Source organism: Anser cygnoides, chromosome 2 (assembly GCF_040182565.1).
Source record: "Anser cygnoides isolate HZ-2024a breed goose chromosome 2, Taihu_goose_T2T_genome, whole genome shotgun sequence".
Lineage (NCBI taxonomy): Eukaryota > Metazoa > Chordata > Aves > Anseriformes > Anatidae > Anser > Anser cygnoides.
In genome coordinates, this window is record NC_089874.1 from 83,199,693 (window position 1) to 83,223,167 (window position 23,475).

General features: G+C 39.6%; 1 protein-coding gene across 6 annotated transcripts in view; it reads left to right on the forward strand.

Annotated features, from left to right (window-relative positions):
• MYLK4 (myosin light chain kinase family member 4) overlaps positions 1-23,475 on the forward strand; it is an 82,065-nt gene that overhangs the window by 23,864 nt on the left and 34,726 nt on the right. The gene's annotated exons all lie outside the window — the stretch shown is intronic.

Consider the following 23,475-nt stretch of genomic DNA (forward strand, 5'->3'; position numbering starts at 1 on the left):
AGGGACTCCTGGATAATCTGAATCCTTTGCTCTGGGAGGAAATGAGCCAACAGCAGGCTGAGACCAGTGTCATCTCAGGACCCCATGGCATGTCCATTCCAGACTCATCCCTTCCCTTCTCTTTCTAGAGAGGTATTGTTGTCATCTGCAAGTAAACCATTCCCAGAGTTGCCTGGTTCCTCTGCAAGCTGGGACGTGTCTTGTGGCCCTCAGACCTGTGAACCTTTGGACCTCTGGCTGGTGTGATCAGAAAGGCTGGTGATCTCTAGTTGAGTTTGTATTTGAGAATGGTACTTTAGGAACTCCCAAAGTGCAGAGAGAAGGGGATGGGATCTAAAGAGTGTCTAGGAGGATCTTGCTCACTTTTCTGTGATTCTGGAAAAAATGTGAGTTTGGCTTCCTAAGGGATTATGAAGGAACAGTGCTGCCCTTAGGTCATGATGCTCCCTTCTCAAAGCAGAGTTAATTGAGAAAGAAAATTTAGAGCTATAACAAACAACTTCCAGCAGATGCATTTTATTTCTACATGCGATATCCCAGCAGAAGAACACTTCCAGTAGGCAGGTAACTGTACTTTTGTAAGCCTTCAACCAGCAATGAGATGAGCTTTGCATTAAATTCATCCTGTCCTATCAACATTATTGATCTTTTGAAGGCTGTGGGATCTTATTAGACCTGTGCATATTGGTATTTATGCTCTTGGACCTTTCTCTTTTTCATGTGCCAGCTTACATGTATTTTAAACAGAAAGAGTCTGTAAGACTGACCTCTAGACAAGTTAGATGGTTGGGCAGGAGAACGTCACAGCCCTGTTATTGTTTTTCTGGATGGATAATAGCTATGACTGAAAGCAAACATCCACCTTGTGCTCAGTTCTGTCTTGCCTCTGAGAGACCCATTACTCAGTTACTAAGAACTCAGTTTCCACAAAGAGTGTAATGAATGTGCAGCACTGGAAGATATGATGTTCAGCATGATAAACGAACTTCCAAATAGCTGTGGTTTCCCTCATTAGCTTTGCTTTTATTAGCTGCTCAGTGGGCTGGCTGTAAACAGCCTTTGATACTTACTATATGTGTTATTATGAGCAAGCAGAGACCCTAGCTGAGATTGTATGAGGCACTCACTGTACAGATAGGATCTGGTCCAAAGAATTCATCGTCTGAACAGCTGGATAGGAGATCAGTAAAATCAGAAACAGACAGAGAGATGGATGAAGAGTCTCCTCAGGTCATGCTCTCAGTCAGTGTCAGAGACAACTGTAATATGGAAATGAAATTGCTGACTCTCTGTCTAGTATCCTCTTTACATAGCTATATGCTGAGATCTGGGAAGAGGCATGCCTCAGAACCCTCAGCCTGCTGGATCCCAGCCATTTCATGAATGCTAATTACTTTGCAAAGGTCCTTCATGCTATATGATCCAGAATCTAAAATTTCAGGAATCCGCAGCGGCTTCCTAGATGTTTTCATTATTTTTCTGATGTTCGTTTACTTGCAATTTACTCCTTCTTCCCCCAGTTCATTCTCCTTGGTTTTTATTTAGATCCTAAGAGTACTGTGGTGAGAGGCTTATCATAACCTTTGGAATTTGTGGCTGTTAAAACATATGAAAAACAGATCACTTTTGATACATCAAAGGCATAGAGACTTATTTCAGTGTAAAAAAAATGGTAAATCTTGGCTGGTTAGAAAAATACCTCCTTTCCTTAAAAACTCCTCTTTGCCCTTGGATGCATGGCTTAGCATAGACTTCTTTCAGCTGTGATCATTCAAAGGTGTCTCATTACAGGTTACCTACCGAGCCAATTTGTAATATACACTGAGATGCAGGGGGATAAATCCAGAGTGTCCCTGTGACCTTTCTCTTCTGGCACTCTTGTGCAACATCTAGTGGACACGTTTAGCAGAAGTCACGGTGCAATAAAAATGACTTTCCAGTGCTGAGCCCAGCGTGAGGATTCCAAACAAGGGCCTTTGCACAGGAGAGGTCACACTTCCATCATCTCAAAGAGAAACCTCCTGTGTAATGAGCATTTGAAGGAGCTGAGGATCTTCATTTTTCCACTTATATGGACAGTCCAACATAATTCCTAGTGTTTGGGTCTTACATGTTTACTGAAAATATTTAGTTTTCTCTTGAGTTAAACAAGTCCCTTAATTGCTTATATTAAAAGCATAACTGTTAGGTACACATTGAATAGTATATTAAGGAGAATTTTTTTAGTCAAGTACTTTTAACTAGTTGATTGGCATTTACAAATGAAATTCCTGAGAGACATGAAAGTGATGTTCTATAATATGTCCTGACACTAAAGAAATCATGTAAGATGTTGTTATAATACATATAAAGGAATTTGTTATTGATACTAAAATGAGAAGAGAGTATATTTCCATAGTTCCCTGTCTCCAAGGCTAACTAAACAGACATACTGGTACACAAGATCTCCCCAGCTTCACGCCTGGACTAAACAGTGATTGAGCAGATACATGGGCAGACAGGTTTAATTTCAGCTATGACCCTATCTACTTATGAGCCTGTTTATTTGACCTCATATCTTAAATAGTGACTATAGTTGAAGACGGTAGGAGAAAATTACAGCCCTTTATGTTGGCTGTTGGCAGTGAGACAACAAGGTGCAGGATGATATTCTGTTGACCTTTGATGATAGCACAGCTCTTAACATCATCATTGCATTTTAAAGGACATGTTCACCAAGAGAACTGTCTCATTTGCCAAACCAAACATTTTCTGCTCTTTTTTGGTTTGTTTGTTTTTGGAAATTCATGGTAGACCTGTGTTTGGTAGCTCTGAACCTGGATAAATTGCCTAAAGCATCTTGGTTCTACCTATTTTAGACCATCCCAAAGGTAACTAAGTTCTCCTATTTAAGCTTACAGTATGTATTTATTTCTTCCAGTTCATAATGCTATCAGGGCTTTATTATGGTTTTGTAAGAATAAAAAAGTACAGTATGGAAATGTGGCTTGCTGGTGAGGGCATCTAAAGAGTTGTAGGGTCTAAAGATCTTAAGTCCATATAGCAGTACTAAAATGGGAAAATGACAAAAATCCAGATAATTAGGACAAATGAATCAGATAAATTTACTACAACTATTAACTTGTGATTTCTATAAAGATGTATTTTTCCCTTATTCATTTAGAATCTCAAAGTTGTTCTTCTTTCAAGGCAATATTCTAGGCACTAAGAGGCAGAAGATCTGCCTCTTTCCAGCACTACATCCAAGGTTGGTATCTTTAAAGTCTGCTATGGACAAGCTTCACTTTTAGTTATAGAAAAATTCACTGTCTGTTAAAATAGAGGCACACGCAGAAATGTGTGGGTTTATCCAAATACTTGAATTGCTCAGGTCTTTGGAAGCATTTTCTCTTAGGTGCCCTGCTTCCACATGATGAAGGTGAGGTGCATACATACAGCTACTGCCTCTTCTGTCACGTTACTGCGTTCATTAAGCACACTACTTGCAGCACTCTTCTTTCTATAAAGAGAACACCTTGTACACAAAATAGTGCATAATAAAATATGTATTACAAATCTTTATAACAAAGTTGTACGAATATAATGTAATTTATATATATATATTGTATAAATGTAAATTCAACTGTAAGTCACTCAAATGTAAAAATCATTTACCTCTGTCTACTCCAGAGAACAACTGTGAAAATCTTTAGTTAGGAATTCATGGTTGAAATTCCTAACAAGTCAAATGGATTTTATTTAATGATCTTCTTAAAGAATCTCAATAAAATATTTTCTGTCTGCCACCAATTGCCAGCAGAGTGATTCAAAATATTTGTGAGGGCTAGCGTGGGACTTGTAAAAAAAGTTTGTGTGGTGCCTGTTTGCACTATTCCTGGCTCACGCCTGTGCTGTACTTCTTCCCCCTGCCTCATTAGTGGCATTTTCATGCATGGTTAGATAGTTCAGGAGGCCAGCTTGGGATGCGCATTTGGTCCTTTATTTCCTCAGGCAATGCAAAGTTTTACCGCATTAGAGTTTACTTGTGAACAGTGTAAATGAGTGACAGCTGTCACTTTGGAGACCTTACAGTGTAGGTAGGCTGGCCATTATAGAACTGTATAGAGCAGCAGGGGCTCAGGGGGATGGAAAGAAACATCCAAGGTCACCCAGCAGGTCTGTGACACGAGCAGGGCTATGCAGGCCAGGGCTACTGCAGCATGACCCCCTTGTAATGAAAGAAATGTCTTCCTCATCACACCTGTTTCATATATCTGGAAATGTATTTTCTCACACATGTTGTATGAAACCCTCTATGTTATTAGCTAGCATTTGCCAAGTATGTGGGGGATCTTTTTTTTTTTTTTTTTTCCCCCCACAAATTCTTCAGTCATCTCCATTTCAGCATCATGTGACTGTGGTAGAGAAAATTGGCTTCTTAGCTACCTCTAGGTTCCAAAATCAGTGGAATGCTTAATTGGAAGAATATGAGTTGGCAATAATGACTTGAGCTGTATTTCCAGATCTGCCAAGTCTTCCATGGTTCCCAGGATCTCGTGCATCTGGAATCATACTGTTAATGTAAGCAGTGTCTGGCACTATGAATGCTTTCCAAAAGTCTTCAGCAGACACCAAAGAAAAAATTAGACTCTTAAAAGTTAAAAAAAAAAAAAAGAAATCACATTTGACTTTAGAAACTGCATTTCACAGTTCAGTTTGGAAATCATGATAATTTATAGAAATACATCAATACATGGAAGGTCAAGAAGAAAAGAAGTTCATGTTGGTAGTGTTATATACAAGATTTATTGGCATGAATTTGGAACAGGACTTTATATTGGAGTTTCAAATGAAACAGTGAAGTTTATGCCAAGTAAACATTTTGTAGAATAAATTTTAACATGACATTAGAGTATCTCTTCACCCATTGTTCAATATCTGTTTTTTTTTTTTTCCTTGTCAGCTTATAAAGGCATTCTTCTTTCAGTCTTTGAGGTACTCCACAGTAGTCCAGAAGAGTCATTCATTATTAGAAAGAACTAGATGAAACTAGAAGATAGCTTTCTGAACTACATAAGGCATATAAAGTACTGCTATCTGTTAGTTAATTATAATTGCAAACGAGCAAGTACTGTTCGTCCCAGTGGAAAGCTGAGATTTTCTACTTTCCAGTGGGCTAAAACCACATGCTAGAGGGTATGTCCGGAGATAGCTCAGCACGTGGGTGGTCCTGGATTACACATTATTTGCAGTGATAAAACGATCACAGTGATCACACGCTTAAAGTTAAGCATGTGCTGAAATGCTTTGTTAAATAAGGGTTGTTAGGTATTATTAATAACATATGTATTTATTTGAACTGAGGTTGAGTAAGATCCTCAGCCCCACATACAACTAGTAAAAAGACAGTTATTCTTTCAGTATTCATATTGACCTCATATTCCATGTGTAAATAAAAACAAAAGGAGAACAACACAATCAAGCAATCAAGTGCAGTGAACTTGTCTTTGTTGATATCCTTTGCTTTACCGTATAATGCTTTAATCACATCAGAGGATTTTTTTTAAGCTGCATTCTACAGGGTTTAGTTTTTGCTGGCATTTTGCTGTATCGTGGGTTGTGCGATCAGCCTTCTGTTGCTGATGCCTTGAAATAAGTTAAAATGCAAAGGAGTAAAGGTAAAGCTAGAAGATGAATAGGAGGGGGGAAGAAAAGCTGGCCCCTTTTTAATTTCTGTTTAAAATAACCCAGGTTGTTTCTGTTTTACAAAAGTTCTCGTTAGATCAAACTGCTTTGGAGCTATTGTGGTTGACACAAGCCATGAATTGATCTGCTGTGTTTCAGTGAGCAGAAAATAAAGAAATCTGTATTCAGATGATTCCCTCTCACCAACAAAATGTGGAATTTTGGTAAATATAATGTCCATTTCAGATAAAACTTGCCTAGCTGCCACTGCTTCATTGTCAGAGTGGTGGTCAAATGGGAGTTTCAGTTGTGTCCCTAAAATGTAAATTCCTTGGTTTAAGAAGCTGTGTTTTTTGAAAGCCATTGAGAACTAGTTGGGCTCGTTTCTTTTTTTTTTTTTCTTTTCCAGTGTTTTCAAACTTATTTTCCCTGAAAGTGGCACAGCATCTCTGTTTTGTGAACATCAGCTCTGTCTTCTGATATGCATATTAGTAGGAGTCCTACAGTATCGGAGACAGAAACTTGGACTAACATGTCTTTACTTCCTGAGCATCAGTTTAAAATCCATAATACTTATATTATATATGTACTGCTATCTGTTTAAATGGGCTGTACTAAGTACTGTTTGAAAGACTCTTCCCAATAATGGTCATTTGAATGCAAAGATAAGAGAGAAGAAAATTGCATTCAGATGAACTGTGATCTATGGGTTACACAGGAATTAAACCTTCCAACCTAAGATGGTTATTCTTTATTAGGATTGGTTGCCGAACATTTGTTTTTGTTTCTGTTTTTTTCTTTTTTTAGAGATTCTACTGCATTTAATCGTCATTCATCTTCAAAAACAAACAAACAACAACAACAACAACAAACCACTATGATTTTTAGGAGCTACACTATTAGGTCTCCCAGTGTGACTCCATCACCTTACCGCGTGTTGCTTGCTGGTGTTCAGAGTGTCTGCAAGACTGGTGGTAAGAGAGGCAGGCTGACAGATGCAAAACTAATCAGTGTGTACACACAGGCACGTCTACTCCTTCAGCGTACTTCCAATTGCTTCACTTAGTGTAAGTTGGAGCAAGAGTAAGTCTGCCTCCAGCACAGAGAAGTTCTCACCGGTTAGCTACAGGTGTTTTTCAAATACTCTGCAAGTGTTGCTTTAGTTCAATCTCACCCCAAAATGTGGATCCTTCATAACTTGCATAGAGTTCATTTTTTTCAGGGAGTGGTAAAGCCCAACTAAAGTTTACAGTGACCTCCAGTGGTGAAAAACCTTTATCAAGGAATGACATAGCTAATAGCCCAAATCTGGCTGGAAATCATTCATCAGAGGGGTTAGGTGATGCAGGTCTCGGTCTCATAAATCATTTAGACTTATTTATTTGTTGTATTTTGTGCTGTGTTTCTGTTGTTGCTTTTTTTTTTTTCTTATATTGGATTTTTTTTCCTTGCAGGATTCTCCTGCTTTTTGGATTGATAATGATTAATAATAGTCATTGGAGCAATGTTATATGTGAGCAGTATGAGACTTTGCTGATTATGTGTTTCCTGGTATAATAGCATGAAAACGGTTCTGGTCTTCCTCCCCTCAGAAATCTTCCATTTCTTTCTTATTTTCTGTAGCCTCCTCAATGCTCACAATTTCTTTCAGCTCCTTCCTCATCTGTCTTTCTAGCTTTCCCCTGTATTTGTTAAGTTTCCCATATGTTGTTAATTGAGGACTTTTTCCATTTCACTTAAACTGTCTTCTTCCGTTTTCTACGTTAAGGGTTGATTCTGTAGTGTTTTAGCCATCTGGCTAGCCCAGACCCCACAAACAGTATGAAAGAGTGGATTTTTGGAAATAGTGAGGCTGGAATCTGGCTTTGGGTGTGGGAGAAGATATTTCTGTGTTCTGCAAGACAGGATATACCTAGATGTTTTAGAGATCTTTGCCTGTGCTGACTTCTGTGCTGTGGGCAGCACAGATTAGCCTGACTGCCTCAAATGAATGAGGCTTCATTCATTGGAATGAATGATACTTCCATTTGTTAGTATTACTGACCTTTCCCTGTAGAAATACAGAGCTATCTTCAGGGGTGAAAATGGAGCTGGATTCTACAAAGAGTTGTCAAGCTGTCAGGTCATCTGTGGTTTTATAGGCGAGAGGAGGAAAAATTTTTTTGGCTAATATGATACAGCAATCATTTGCCTTTCCCAGATGATTTTCATTCTTCTACACTTCATACACCAAGTAAATATGCTGTGTGGTAGGCATGCAAGGGATCAGAAATCATCAGACTTCGACCAGCTGTTCTGAATGTAAATTCATGTGTGCGTGACTCGAGCGGACGTATTCCAAGTCGCCAATGAGCAAATAATGGGAGTTGTCTTTTCCTAGGAATATCTTGGTAGAGACACAGAAAAAAACAGGTATGAAGACCAGGTTTCAGAATTTGCCAAAGAGGTCTTGTTTGCTGACTTTCTGAGCCAGGTTTTGCTGGTTACAGTGGGTCTTTAATTCTCAGGTACTTTCTTTGAAGAGCTATTTGAGGGATTATCAGAATGGAGTACCTTGTCTTGCTTGAGATGGGCTAAAGTCTGGCAAACAAACAAAGTAATTAAACAACACAGCAGAGCAGCCCACTGAAAGATAAAGCATAGAATCATTCTTCTGTAAACTGTGCTTGGACTGACCCTGCCATAACTCCTCCCTAAGCATTTCCCTTTGGGAGGCTTTCCGTACCTCTGCCACAGCCACACTGCACGGGAGTTGCCCCTGTAAAAGAAAAGGAGATGTTGCCCTTCTTGATCTCATTTCTGCCTGCCTTATGCTGGGCTTCAAAGAGGCAGCTATGCTTGTAAAGGGGCATATTCAAGTCCTAGCTGATAGGGAGCATTTGTGCCATAGTGGCAGGGAGCCAGCATAACTTCTGGGAATTTCTCCGTAGTTTGCTCCTTGTGAACTTTGCAAATTCCTGGAAATCAAATGCATACGCCTAATACGCTGTGGAGCAAACATGCGTAAGAATAGCCTGCTCGTTTGATTTTCAGGGCTCAGGCTGGAGTTCAGATGAAGAACTGCTAATAGGCATGGCCACGGCTAATTCTGCAGGGACAGACGTGTTTCTCACCCTGGGAGGTTTCTCCAGTGATCTCTGGGCACTGGTAAACAGACATCAAGTTTCACACCCCTGGGAGAGGTTGTGGACCTCTGGAGATATGCTGATGGTGTCAGGGCAGCTTGAAAAGTTAGGAGACTGTAGTTGTCAGCAGCACAGCAGGTGTTGGTGTGACAAAGGTTCAGACCTGTGACACGAGATGTAGCGGTGCAATGGGTGTAGCTGGCTCCTCTGTCCCAGCTTTTAAATCATTTATGTCAAAGCTAGCTGGGAACTGAAGGAACAAAGCCCCCAAGTCCCCTAAGTTCACTAAAAGTGATGTCCAGTGAAATGAATGTTGTGTGTAACAAGTCCACCTCTCTCCAATTGTTATGGTTCCTTAAATGGCTCCAGGCATGTTCTGTTATCCCTGCTAATAATAGATCGGATTTACAGATGGCTCATATACCAAGGACTTAATACCAAGCACTATCAAAATGTGTCATAGCCTCAAGCCACAGTTTTGGATGTTCTTTGTGAACCTCCCTGTGTCAGTACCTTCCAGGAGTGGTTCCTGAGGGCAGTATTGTTTCCTTTTGTGGTTCAGCAATGGTAGGCATCTTGACAGTGGGCTGTTTTCTGGGGATTCTTGAGAATCTCAAGATAATCTTCACGAACTAATGCAAGCTAATTAGAATATATGATTATAAACCAATTATCGTATCCTAAAATCTACAGATCTGTGACTGTCCATACTAACATTAAAAAAAATAAAGCTGCTTGCATCTGTCTTATTTCCCAGCTCAAGAGGAAGCAGGGCAGAAACAAACTTTGTCCTTCCAGATGATCAGTGTCTAGATAGTCCATCTTGGATGAAGGAAAGCCAGGATACATGCTACCACCAAAACATTTTTCGGATTAAAGGCATTTGCAGGATTTCACATTTCAAATGGTTGTTGTACCTGCCAATAGACTGGGAAGGTGTGAGGGTGGAAGAGCTGGATTTGTTTTTTTTTTATTTTTTTGTCTTTCAGTCTAGCAGTCTTGCTCTTTCATATTTTGTGGGCTTACATCTTCTGTTGAGTGTTTTAAAAACAAACTAAAATTTAAAGCAATGGTGCTCAAATAGTCTATCCCGAACTCGAGAAGACTAACTTGTAGTGTGAGGGGGACTGCAGCACTAGTGATGCAGATTGAAACTTTTTAGTCTGCAATCAATTTTAACTCTGTCCTTGCAAGTTTCAATGAGACTGAAAGCCTGAGAAACCTCAAAAAAGCAAATTGCATTGTTTACTGATATTAAAGTACACCTCTAAGCTTCTATTTGGGACCTGTAAATCGTTGTCCCCTGTAAGGGAATAAGGCCTTGAGGTTCACATAAATTGCTTGCTATGTGTGACAGTCTCTTTTTGTCAGTGAAAATTTTCTTGGGTCAAGTTTAATCTGTTCGGGTAGGTAAATGCATGTTTGTGCGCTGAAATGGTGTGGAATTAGAGCCCACCAGCAACTTCATACTTAATCTCCATGTTAAGTCAACGATTATTCTTTTACAGTTTCTTCATACTTCCAAGGTCTAAGAAATGCTGTGCATGGAGTTAGTGTGAAGCAGGGAGTGTGCTACCAACAGGTGCTCTGCAGTGTCTAAATGCCTGGGTTACACGGATCCACAGCTTTGCACAAAATGCTGCCAAACAGTGACCTGAGCAGAATGATAACGTATACAAGAGGAGTGGAGTGCTGATGGATCCTTGGGATTCAGATTGGATCATTTCAAGAAATAACATGTCTTCAGTCCCTTCAGGAGCACTGTTTTGCATGTTTGGTACTTTTCCCTGTCACTATGTGCATTCAATGCATTTTTCTTAAAACACATGTAAATATATATGTAAAGAGAGTAACAAGTCAAATGCATAATTAGCAGCGTCAAGAAAGGTTGAGTGCACAAGCAGTATTGCAAGTAATTCTCACCCAGAGACACACCTGTATGAATATAATATGACACCAAACCAGTGTTGGGCAAAGAGGCTGTGTGCTCAACTAAGAGAGCAACCATTTAACCACCTTTGCCTTTGCTGCATTTATCCTTGATGCCCAGTGGTGAAGCTGTGGACACACAGTCCCCCATGAGGTCCAGGGCGTTATCTACTCCCTGCTTGGTGACACGTGACACTTAATTCCTTGCAGTTACAGTCCTGATCCATGACACTTGATTCTGAGCTGCGGCAAGCTAGACATCTGATCCTTCGTGCTTGATCTCTGACACTGGATCTCCATCAGGAAAATTACTGGTACCTGATCTGCCTGATCACAGCTACTTGATATATGGCGATGTTGCCCATTGTGGCATGTTTACCACTGAAATTAAATTTGAAACAGCTAGTACAGCAAAACTGAAGAATTGAAGGATTTGGCTGTGCTGTGTGGGTACTGTGGCTGAAGCATGACATTAAGAAATGATATAGTTTGAGGAAAATGGCAAGAAGAAGACGTGTAGGGGTAAAAAGAAAATAAAAAAAAAGAAAAGAAGAAATATTAAAAAAAATACATTTGTGCAAATCCCAATAGATATATCTGCTGTCAGAGCTTCATGCTCTGCCTTAACTCTGTATGTTGTGCTCAGCGGACTGGCATTTAAAACAAAACCTAGCTTCACATAAGATCATATTTTTATGTCAAATTTAGCTGATTCCACTCCACAATTATAATTTAGGTTCAGCCAGCTGGTTTCCAGAAGCTAACAAAGCCTTTCACTAAGCAAGCTGGTTGAAATTGGTTTACAAAGAAATTGATAATCTGCCTCATCTCATAAGGTTTTCAGTTTCACTGTAATGATTTAGTGCACTTGAAGAGAGGAAAGTAATATACAAAATTGCACTGAAATGAAAAGTATGCATGCTTCATTCCAATAGGGTTGAAAGCATTGCTTTGATTGCCTTCTTCACCAATTAATTTTATTTGGAGGTAGCACATTCTCATGTGTCCATCAAAGTAATCTGTTTTCATGAGCCATCATTTTCCAATACAGTCTAGTGTTTTGTTTCTAAACTCTTTGATTAGCTCCAGTGACAACTATTTTTAATTCTCACATTGGATCATATGAATTGGTCAGGGAATAGATTTGCACTCTTGGTAATCACAATTCATTTTACATAATGTTAAATGAAAAATTTAGGTAAAAATAATGCAGCAATCATGAAATTGAATCCCACAGGTGGAAAGGTGAATGAGGTCATTACAAGGCTTCAAATGGTTCCAGGTACAAGCAGGACTGAAGAGAAACCAAAGAGACTGAAATCTTCTGTGCTGTTGGGTAGCACAGACCTAGAAGAAAGAAATATCTTCACTATACTCTAGTGGCAGAAAGAAAGGATTAGTAGCAATTAAGCAGGGACTTTCATTTCAATATTCCAGATTTAGAGCTAGGTCAGCATCCCAGCTACAGATGTCTAGTAGCAGCATCTCAAATCATGGAGCATGAGGTGACATTCTTGCCCAGAGAAACCCTCTTAGCTTCAGGCAGTCAGATAGCACCTGGCCAGAAGTTACATCTTCACTATTGCCACTACTGAAACTATCCCTTGTGGTTTCATCCGATACCTTTTTTCTGTCCATTTACCCTATTGCCACCAGACCAACATGTAATTGCTGTGGTGATCTGTTATTTCTCATTTGAAACCTGATGTGTAGTAACTGTGTTGAGCATCTTCATCTTTTTGCACTGGGAGAAATAGCAATCAGTCATTCCCCATTCATCTCAGTGATCATGATTTTTAGAGCCATGATATTACTTAAGGCATATGTATAACTTTTTAGTAAATACTGAGATTAAGGAAAAAGCACTAGTTAGAAACAGTGATTTTCTTTTAAAAATACCCCCCCCCCCCCCAAAAAAAAAAAAAGAAAAAGAGAAAGGGAGAGAGGGAGAGAGCAAGTGAGAGGGAAAGGAATGAATTGTTTTACAAAACTATAAAACCAGCTAAGCAAACTAACAAGGAACCAAAGAGCATGGCAGAATTGCAAAGTGAAATTGTTGTATGAAATTGCCCTGCCTTTCAAAAGAATGTGGATTTTTTCCAGCTCATGAATATTGCCTTTCCAAAGAGTGAAAGTTGGACATTTTGTGAGAAATAATCCCTTTTGCAGACAAATCTCTGTTGTGTAGGCTGAGTGAGGAAGTAATTGTTGTTTTTTGATCAGTTCTCATATATTTCCCATCCTTAGGACTAAGTCTAATCCATGATCCCTGCTGATGTCATTTCTCCAAGCAACATTCATGAGCAATATATTCAAAGGAGTCAAGACAAAAAAGCCATCCACCACATCTTCTCACAAAATCAAAGCCCCACTACTTAATGTTTTGAGCCAAGACTAGACTGTTTTACTGTTGTCTCTCACTAGAACCTACCACACTGGATCAGGGCAGACTCATTTCATAATGTGCTGGACAACTGCATTGTCCTGCCCAGATTGTCCTTGACTGAATTTCAACAATGCTGAAAGCCGTATTTCAAGTTTCTGCAGTGATGACAGTCTGTTTTCTAAGCATTGTTGTAACCATTTTAGAAGTGGGGATGAAAGGTGAGATTAGGCTTCTCTGTCCATCATCCCTGAAAAATCAGGTGTCCAACTGAAGCAGGTCTGTCTCTTCAGTCAGAAAGAAGAGCAGTACCACCAGGAACACTTCTTCCCATCTGTCCTGCACTGTGACTGTCCTGCAGAGCTCGCTCTCTCTCTCTCCCTTGACTATAGAGGGTCAAAACATCTTTTAGATGACTAGAGTTTGATTTATGGGTTTTAGAGGTTCTGTAACTTTATTCTTTGTTTGCTTATGTCCAGCTTTAACAAGTGTAATGGTACCAATTACTGGCTATGCTGCTGAGGAGGAGAGGAAAGCCAGACAGGAATGTCAGTAGGGCTTTATCTACCTATGCTTTCCCTTCAATTAGGAAGGAGAAAAACTGTGTGACTTAATGTCTGTGATTCCAAAGGCATTACAGAGTTTAAAAGAAAAATAGCCTACAATATAAGCTTCCACCACTGCATGAAGCGAGAAAGGACCATTTTGATCCTCTGCTCTGCCCTTCCACGGAGCAGAGGCCGTGGAAATTGGCCAGGTGGTTTCTGTACGGAGCCCAAAAACTTGTGATCAAATTAGAGTGAGTAACGTTGATGGAGTTCTGTAAATAGAAGAAGTGAGCAGATGAGGATAGGTCAGGGGAAGAGGGGAGAGGTCCTCTGAGGTAAAAGGAGAGTTTGTTTCATAACAAGACTGTTCTTCTCGTGTTTCCCTGTCCCAGAAGCAGAGTCACTAGACACTTGGGAATTCAGAACTAATCTTTCATTAACATAAATACAACAAACTTATTCTGACCAATGTTATGCTTATTTAATTATCTATTTAATATGGAAAAATAAAACAATGTTGTATGAAAACATCAATAAATGCAAAAGATCAGGCTCCTCAAGAATCTCGTTTTTCTTACATTGCATAAGTATAATGTTTCTTAATCCTGCTGATTTTTCAAGTCAGTTTCCTATTTGTGAGGGCTTATTGAATGTTGTAGTACTGCAGAATACAGGTAGTTTGCTGTGATCAACTGTACAATGCAGCAGGAGTCCTGACGTTTCTCCTGTTTCTTTCCTTTTAACTACGCAAAGTTAGAGATAGCTTTTGGTCCCCCTCATGCATGAGAACCTACAGGTGCAAGCAGACCATCCTGGCTAAACATCATCACCCCCTTTTCTGTTCTTGGATAAGATAAGAAAACCAGTTAGTGATTGGGACAACTACATGGCCAAGTGGGAATGGTAAGGGTGTGAACTTTTTCCCTCTCTTCCTATTAGCTGAACTTGTTTCTGGGAGAGCACTGAGGTTCTCTGGAAGGTAGTGCTTGCTCCAGCCACCTGCTTCACTAAAAAACTACTAGCCAGTGCATGCAGCTGGAGTCCTCTGTGACTGGTTCAGAGGATGGCCACTTTACAGCTTCTGAGGAGTTCCCCCTGCTATAACATCTCAGTGCAGTTGTTTTCACCTGAATGTTCAAGCAGGGCTTCAGAAGTTCACAAGTAAGAAAAAACAGCAGGCAAAACTTCTCCCCTGAGACTTCTCAAAGAGCAGTCAGAAATACTTCTGGATGCACATAATGATACCAGGGGGTGAAGCACACTGAAACATGACTACCCTTAGCAAAGGTTGCCTTGCACCTGTTCTGGCCACCCATGTGGAAGTTCCTTCCTAAATGGATCATACTTCAGTTCTGGTGTCCTTAGCTTAAAGTCCTGGTCATAAACCCAACTCCAAATCCCACAGCATGGATTTAGCAACAGCTTAAAGCTTCTGGGTCAGTAGCCTGCAGGTGTGCACTGTAACTGAATTATAATTTGGAGCAGGTGACAAAAGGAAGCACAATGTGTGCATTTTGGCAAAGGAATGGCTCAACTGCTAAGTTCTGGAGCAGGCAGGTTGAGTGTATTGGTTTGGTTCTCCTGTACTTGCTGGGAAAATGTACCTTGCTTTAGGCACTTAAGCCATTTTATTAGCACAAGGCTTTCATTCTGGACCCTGGTTTAATAGTGCCGACTACTGGAGTCCTTCAAAGTCTAATGAAACACTGCCTCACATCTTCTGGGGAAAAAAAAAAAGAAAGGAGAGAGAAAAAAACTCCGGTAGTCACATGAATTCAGGTGTTTAAGAAGTAGGACTGCAGTTGTGTAAATGATACAACATGGTATCAGTGCAAGCAATGTAACGCTAATAAATTATTTATTTCTAAAAAGAAAAAAAAAAAGAAGTAATTCCTCAACATTTACAGGCTGAAACACACCCTTTCAGCAGTGGAATATTAACGAATCAGTAATGCTAGACTGCTTTATTTAGCCAGCTTCTGTAACACTGGTGTACTTTATTGTTTATTCAAACCACAGACTAGTCCAGCGTTGCATGTTGATAAAATTTCTGTGAAAAGAAACTTCTGTCTGGGAAAAGCTACGGTTGGCCAAAGGAAGCACTCTTTCTGCTCAGCCAGTTGGGCTTCTCCCAAAGGCCAAGAACCTTAAATCTTGCATGATTTTACATATCCTGCACATTAAGGTAGGGAAATAGTTTTTCAGTGATAGGTGCCGTAATCCAGCTGTGTCTTTGGGGTCACTGTATTCATCAGATGCCCAAACTGTCCTCTGACAGCAGTTTCCTTGCAGCATTTCTATGAAATAAAACCTTAGCTCATCTTCTTTACTAGACAATCAAGTTGTTATTTTACTCCTGGCCTGCTTAAAGGAGCTCTGCTTCCCAAGAAAAGCACTGAGAAGCTGAAAAACGATGAATGTGCAACCTCAGAGTTTCTCCCCTCATTCTTATGGACTGTCCTAACATCTGTTCACACAGAATATTTTAGTAACCTTCCTGGACAATAAAGAGGAGACTGTTCACAGCATTTTGATTCTCAGGACTTTTCTTCCTTCACGTTGAGTGCATCCTTTGTGTTACTCACTTCATTCCATTTAAACAGGTTCTTTGCTGATTTTAGTCTGCCTAAAGAGTGTCACAGAGTGAAGTGAAAGCACAGAAGAAAAAAATGTGAGTGTGCGGAGGTTCACCTGGCAGTGCCACTACAGGCTCTTGAAGGCAAGAGAATTATCTGCAAAGAAAACCCTGCCCCAACTCAATGCCCTCCAGGATCACAAATTCCATGTAAATATAATATTCGGAGAAAGTATGAATGAACAAAATCTGTGAAGTCTCTTTTGCAATATCCTTAAAAATCAATGAGGTCTAAGTGTTCTTCTATTCAGTTAGAAAAAGTAGGTAATTGTCAGCAAAACCCCTCTCCCTAATATTTGTCTAAGTGGTAATAACAATATATTTAGCATACGTACAACATATTTTTTAATTTTATTTTTTCTTGGAAATGTTTTAATTTGAATGTACTCACAGTATTAAGTGCAAAACTGATGCTCATTTTTTGGAATTTTTAAGCTGAACTGTTAAAGTTTGACTTTATTTATTTATTTATTTATTTATTACGAGAGAAAAAGTTTTAACATAGAAGATATTGTTGACTCTTTTTTTTTTTTTTTGGTACATTATTGTCCTGCCAGCTACTATGTCACTTTTCAGATCTCATCAGGTAATTGAAAACTGAAGTCCCACACAGGATCTTTCTAATGGCTTGATATTGATGTTGATATTGTTCATTTCCTTGAATGTCTTCAGTTGGACACTGATTGTGGCTAATCTTTACAGCCAGGTGGCCAGGCATCTGGAATGATCATTTAGTTGGAATATGTGGGGGTTCAGCAATACAAAAATAGGTGGTGACTGTGATGGCTTTCAAAGTTCAGCTGTAAGGTTAAGCATGTTTCATTTTGTTGGGATGATCGCTCCGTGGGGAAGAAAATAGCTACAAAAGAAGAAGTAGCTGAAAGGCATTTCTGTCTTGGAGAATATCCACCATCAAAAAACAGTATTAGCACCTGTACCATAGGCAGGACAGGGAGAGAGGGAGGGAGATTTCTGTGACCTTTACCTCACGTCCTTTCCTCCTGTCATATGAAACTGAGCAGAGTGGGCTATTTGTTTTGGTATGCAACAAACAGATCAAAACGCAGGAAAACTATAATACTTAACTTCCTGGATTTTAGGTCTTTTTGATATAGCTCAGAAGTTAAGTTTTATGTAACACCCTTTCTTTGAATTCTTCTCCCCTAAAGCGTAAAGGTATGCTATGGAAACTTGCCAGGTACAACTTACAAACTATTAAAATATCAACAAATATACACCAAAATTGGCAAACCTTACATATAAAATCAGCTCAAATTACCCCTTCCCTAAAAACACTGGTCTTCAGTATGTGCATTTCAGGGTGCTTTTCTTCTTATTCTACCCAGTCTTGGATTCTGACATACATGCTGAATATGAATGTGCCATTTATTCCACACTTTTCACACTAGACTTTCTAGAAGACGAGGTGGATCAAGGTGGATCATTTTCTGCACATGGCTTTTCATGCTGATTTACTAGTTCAAATCTGTTTAATTCCAACTCTGGTTGCAGTCATAGTGGTAAAGAAGTGTTTGCTTCAGCAGAGCCTGCCTGGCTAAACAAGCAATGCCCTGGCTCACCTGCAGGATGAGTGGATTCCTGGTTTTGGTGCAGTGCCTTAGCAGCAGAGTAGGATAAAATAATTTCTTAGTGAGTATATGATGCAGCAATACCCAAATAGTAGCTGTGGAGAGAGTTTACTGGCATTTTAAAACACAAACAAGCAAAAAAACCCCAAACCCTTCTTCCCACTTCTGCACTTCCATGGCCAGTCTCACAGCAGAAGGCAGCAGGGAATGAACCACCCACCACAGGTGAAAACGAGTCTGCAGGAATTCAGCAGAAGAGCACTACATTCCCCCAGTAGCCACACTGGGACCCTCGCTAAGCTTGATATTGTTATCTTTGCAGTGTTCTCACAGTAAGCAGTAGGTTCATTTCTAATGAATCTGAAGGTAATTGCCTTCGCTTTTTAAGGATTAGTTTCACAAATCTAGCTGGTCACAGAGTGACAGCCCGAGACACCCACCGGTCTCACCTGCTTTGTCTGTTGGTGCTGCTTGTTGGGTGGGCAGCCACCACAGACAATGCCCGCTGTTCCTGATACCAGGGACTGGGTGATAGGTAAGTTTTACAGCTCCACCTGAGCTGTTGGTATGCTTCTTCTGGAGGAGATAATGCATCCTTTGTAAAACTCCTACCTCCCAACAGGCCAGGCAGCTTTGGAGCTCTTCTCCACAGCCCTTTTAAAGAACTTTTAATCAATACAGTTTCCCTTTCTCACTGAAATTACATTTGCTGTATTTTTAGTATGTTCTGATGGAGCGAAAGGTGTTACTTACATCCAATTTTCCATATAACCACTTCTGATGACTGTCCCTTTCAAGTCTTTTCAGCCTATCCATCCTGAATTAACTTTTTTGTTAGAAAAGGCCTTTCGTGGTTTATAAATTTTAATACAGGATGCTAGCTGCCAGAAAGTTTTGGATTGCTACCAAAGATTTTAACCAGTCTACCCAGCAGATGAAATGAGGTACAGCTCCTGCTGCACCTGGAGACAGTACTTCTTTCATTGCTCTGTTTCAGAGTTATGACACCTCTGCTTTAGCCTCAGAAAGTCAGGAATTTTCCTTTAAACAGGCTTCCTGGAAATAGAGTTTTATGCTATTAATGGGTAATTTATCACACAGTATTTTTCAGCCTTAAAAAACTCTGGGTTTTGAGGTTTGTTTTGTTTTTTAACGTAGTAAAATGGGGACAGCCAAGCAGAGGTGAGACTCTTGAGGTGATATCTTGACAGCTGGAGATGATGATAGTGGAGACTGACCTTCAACAGAGAAATGTCAATGGTGATTGAACTTCAGTGGTGCAGTGCTTTCACCTTCGGCTTCAGCTGTTAAGCATACAGATGCTGATTATAGTGGCTTCTGTATGCACTATGCAGTTCTTATTCACCCCGAGAAATCTGCTAACTCTGGGATGCCTTGAGTGAGTGAGTTGTGCTTGACCTGTACAAATGCTGCACCGTGTGTCTTGCAGTCGATTGCAGCAGTTGATTGCCTCTCCTGAGCAAATATCTTCCCATATAAAAGAGGTCTTCAGAGCTCCACAGTATGGAGAACATCACCCCCAGAATATGGTTACTGTCCTCCACCATCATCTCCATCTTCAAAGAGCTAGATATTTTCTACAGTAAGATGCAAGCTCAATTCACTTTTTTTTTTTTTTTTTTTTCCTTCCTGCAAAAGGTGACTGTAGGAATGCTTTCAGAGAGCTTCAGAAATCGACAGTGGTGTTAGTTCTGAATGGCCATTGCATGGCATCTGCAGATTGATCACTGAACTATAGCCAGGCTCACTCTGCAGTTCGTTTTGGGGACTTGCTCTCGTGATTTATCACTAGGGTATCTCCAGGATACTTAGTTAGCAGGGTCATTATAGCAAAGGAAGTCAGAATTCATAATTAATTAACAGGTCGTAGAGTAGTTGTATGCAGAGAGCCCTGTGGAGCAGTAAATTCCCTAGTCCTACCTCATGAAGTTCAGTGCCAGACTTCCCTTGCTGTATGCTTCTGCCCTGTATAAAGCTGTTTCCTTTTCTGACCTTGAGCAAAGTTCCAGACTAATGGTTTGGGCAGTCCCCAGGGGAGCCATAAATGTATATCACTTATGACACTGTATGTCACTTAATCTTAGCCATACAGTTATTTCAGCCCCCATGGTGAAGGAGTCCAACATGACTGCTGATTGTAGAAATGTATCATTTTGGATAAATTCCCTGATTCCTTTGGGAGGTGGCAGGGGGGAGAGAAAATGGTTTTCCTCTCCTACCATCATTGACATCTGTGAACTTTCTGTAAACAGCGTGACTTTCTGAATCTGTTTCATAGCTTTCATGCTTGCTCTCTAATCTGTTTCAGAGCTGAGCAGCTGTAAGCTTATATTGTTTCTCAGGGAGATGTTGTTGTGTACTAGAGAAAGAGCAGACATGCTTTAATTCTCACTTGTGCACTACCGTATACAGTACTTTCTCTGCTTCGTGACTAGCATATGCAATCCCCGAAAGTTTCAGATAGTGGCTCTCCTGTACCCCGTAGTCCAAAGCTGTTTCTTATTTGAGGCTTCGGAGATTTCTAAATAAATGTTTTGTAAATGATGTAACGGTCCTCCTCAAAATGCCTTGTTTGCAAATGATTAAAAGAGGAAGTCTTCTTGCTAGGGACGTCTGCAGTTTATGACCACTATCACAATGGGGAAAAATACAAATACATCATTTGTCTGTAAAATACAACAATGATTCAAAGATACACAATATTATTGGAACTTCTCTGCTAAGCCCTAAGGCCAGTCCAACCACAAAATATAAGGCGAATCTGAGAACAAAATCTGCATCTCCCTTGATCATAGTTTCAGAAAAAGATTGTTATTGCTTATTTGCAAAAGATCCAGCATTAGAATAGTGAATTTGTAGTAGAACTTGATAAAAGTAGGCATACATATATTCCCTGCTCTTTCTTGTTTTATGGCTAAGTTTTCATTAAATGAATGAGTACAGATAAACCCTGGGATAAAAGCTGAGGAAAAGAAGGTGGTCGAGATTGCTGGAAAGAGTTCATTTTTAAGGAGGGAAGAAGAATATGTAAGTCCCAGATATATAGAGCAATGTGCTATAACTCACAAAATAGACATTGAAAGGATTAAAAATAAACAAACAACTTGGGAAAAGATGGCAGAAAAACAAGGAAGTTGTAGATGAAGTTAATTTTACAAAGGTCTTAATTTAAGTCATTAAAAAAAAATAGATTATTTTATTGTCTGAGCTTCTGAAAAGTTAACTCCTGCAGTATATTTCTGAATGTCTCTTTTTCTTTCATCTCTTCTGAGATTTTATTTTATGGATGTGAGCAATTATTTTTTTTAATAGAAGAGGAAATCAATATGTTCAAAGGAAAGCCAAATCTTACTTTTGTTTCTAGAAGATACAACTTAAGAAGCTGACCTGTACCATTTTCACAGAGGAATTGGTTGCATATTCCACCCCACTCTTGAATATTTCCACTTTCTATTCAGTAGTAAGGCAGCTTTTTAAGAAAAATATTCATGAGCATTTTCCCCCTTTTTTTCTTAACAAAAATGCTGTCCACTCACACTGGTAATGATTTTATGTGTACGATATACGTATACACTAGAGTCAAGACCAAGAGAGGGATACAATAATAAGCTTCAAGTAGTAGAAGGCGTCTGAAAAGGAGAAGACAACTGTTCTTGTCATCCATAGATAGGACACGAAAAAATCAATTTCAGTTTCACAAAGGGAAATTTAGATTAAGAAAACTTTCTAACATTGAAAATTGTCAGCACTGCAACAGACTGCTTACAGAAATTATGGGAGTTTCAGCACTGAAAGTTTTAAAATGCTTAATGTATAAGCCAAGCTTTTGTATGAAAAACTTGATTTGCTACATGCTGCCTTTTAGCAGCATAAAGACAGCTGTCTTTCCTCCAGATCTTCCCTCCATTTTAATAATAGGTGTACAGGATGATTCAGTATGGATATAACTTGAAATACATCTCATCCTATCCACTCTTACCTAGGTTGTGTAAAAGCATATAAAATTCATCTCTGAGTGATTGGGGAGGTTGTTTTCTAATGCCTCTTTTTCTGAAAGTGGAGGTCACAGTGGCCTGGTCTAAATTAGCAATTGTAAGTCACAGCTAATTGTTCACACTTTCCTTTTTTTTCTTTTCATAAATATATGCCCTATGCAAACCTGATCCTTGCCAGGACGTAAATACAGAAAAGTCAAAAGAACACATGCTGCTTACACATAGGAGAGAGCAATGGCTGGAATGTGGAGCATGCGTCACACACATGCTGCTAACTCCTGCACGGCAGGCATCCCCATTTTATTTGGGGGAGAAGAGCACTGGAAAGACACCCCAACCCTCTGTAATAGTAAAATATCAAACCAGTCATGGGAGTTTGGGGGATATGTTGTTTAGACCAATTTGAGATAGATGAGCCTGGTACTGTACTCTCCAGATAAAGTTCAGTTCAGCATATCCCGTTGCACAGCTTACAGCCCAAAAAGTTGGAATTAGACTCCAGGACTCAAACATTTCCACTTGTGCTCTTGTTTAAATGGTTGATGCCAGCAGCAGTAAATTTACGAGGTGCTCTGTCTGGGCCTTTAACAGTTAGGAAATGTGAAGAACTGAGCTAAACTGAAAAGACTCAGGTTCAAAACTGGGGGAGAGGGAGGAAAAATCCTTATAACACGAATCCAGTAGAAGAAGAGAAGGTAAGGCAGGGAACTTCGCATCTCAGTAGTAGCGTCAGAGGACCGAGAGCTGGTGAAGATTGAATGTACATCTCTTTTAAGCAGAAAGCAGTTCTTGGGCTTTCTTTGCACTGATAAACTCTCACATCTGAAATATATATTAAAAAAGCAAATACTAGCTCTTTTTACTGATTATAGACTGTTTGGATGTTTTGGGCTATCAGGATTTTTTTTTTTTAAGTTGTTTTTCTCTTATACCTGTGAGACTGACATCCAAATGCTACGGAGCTTGAGGTCCTCCTGTCCTTCACAGACTTTGCATTGGAACGTGCTAAGAGCTTGGTCTGGGCATCTCTGAACCTGGGGCTTGTTGTTCAGAAGCAGAGAGCTAATGGACCTGGGGTAGCAAACTGGCTGGTTGGTGGTAATTTCCTAATGCTAGCCAGGTTTTCATATTCATGTGTCCAGAGAAAATAACACTGACCACAGGTGGAGTTCAAGAGAGAAAGCAGAAGGAAGACTTTTTGGTTCTCTAGCCTGCCCGGTCTTCACGTTTAACCCCTTTATCATTTTCTATGCATCTAACGGCAGAATTTCAACCATAAATATGCATCTTGTTTACAAATGTAACACTAATGCTAAGTATAGAGTTTTATCACATCTCTTGCAGACTCATTTTATGATGTCTGTAGAGGTGTTTAAAATGTGAAAATGACAGGAGCAGCCACTTTTCCGTTGCTACTCTTTTGCTATTTCTCTCAAACTTTAGGTGCTCATATACTTTGAAAATTACACATGCTTCTTTAAGAGCTTCTCCCACTGAACTTGAAAGAAAAAAGAAATACAGTTGTTGTTATTATTGTTGTTGTTATTATTATTATTATTATAATATATGAGCCATTTAAAAGAATT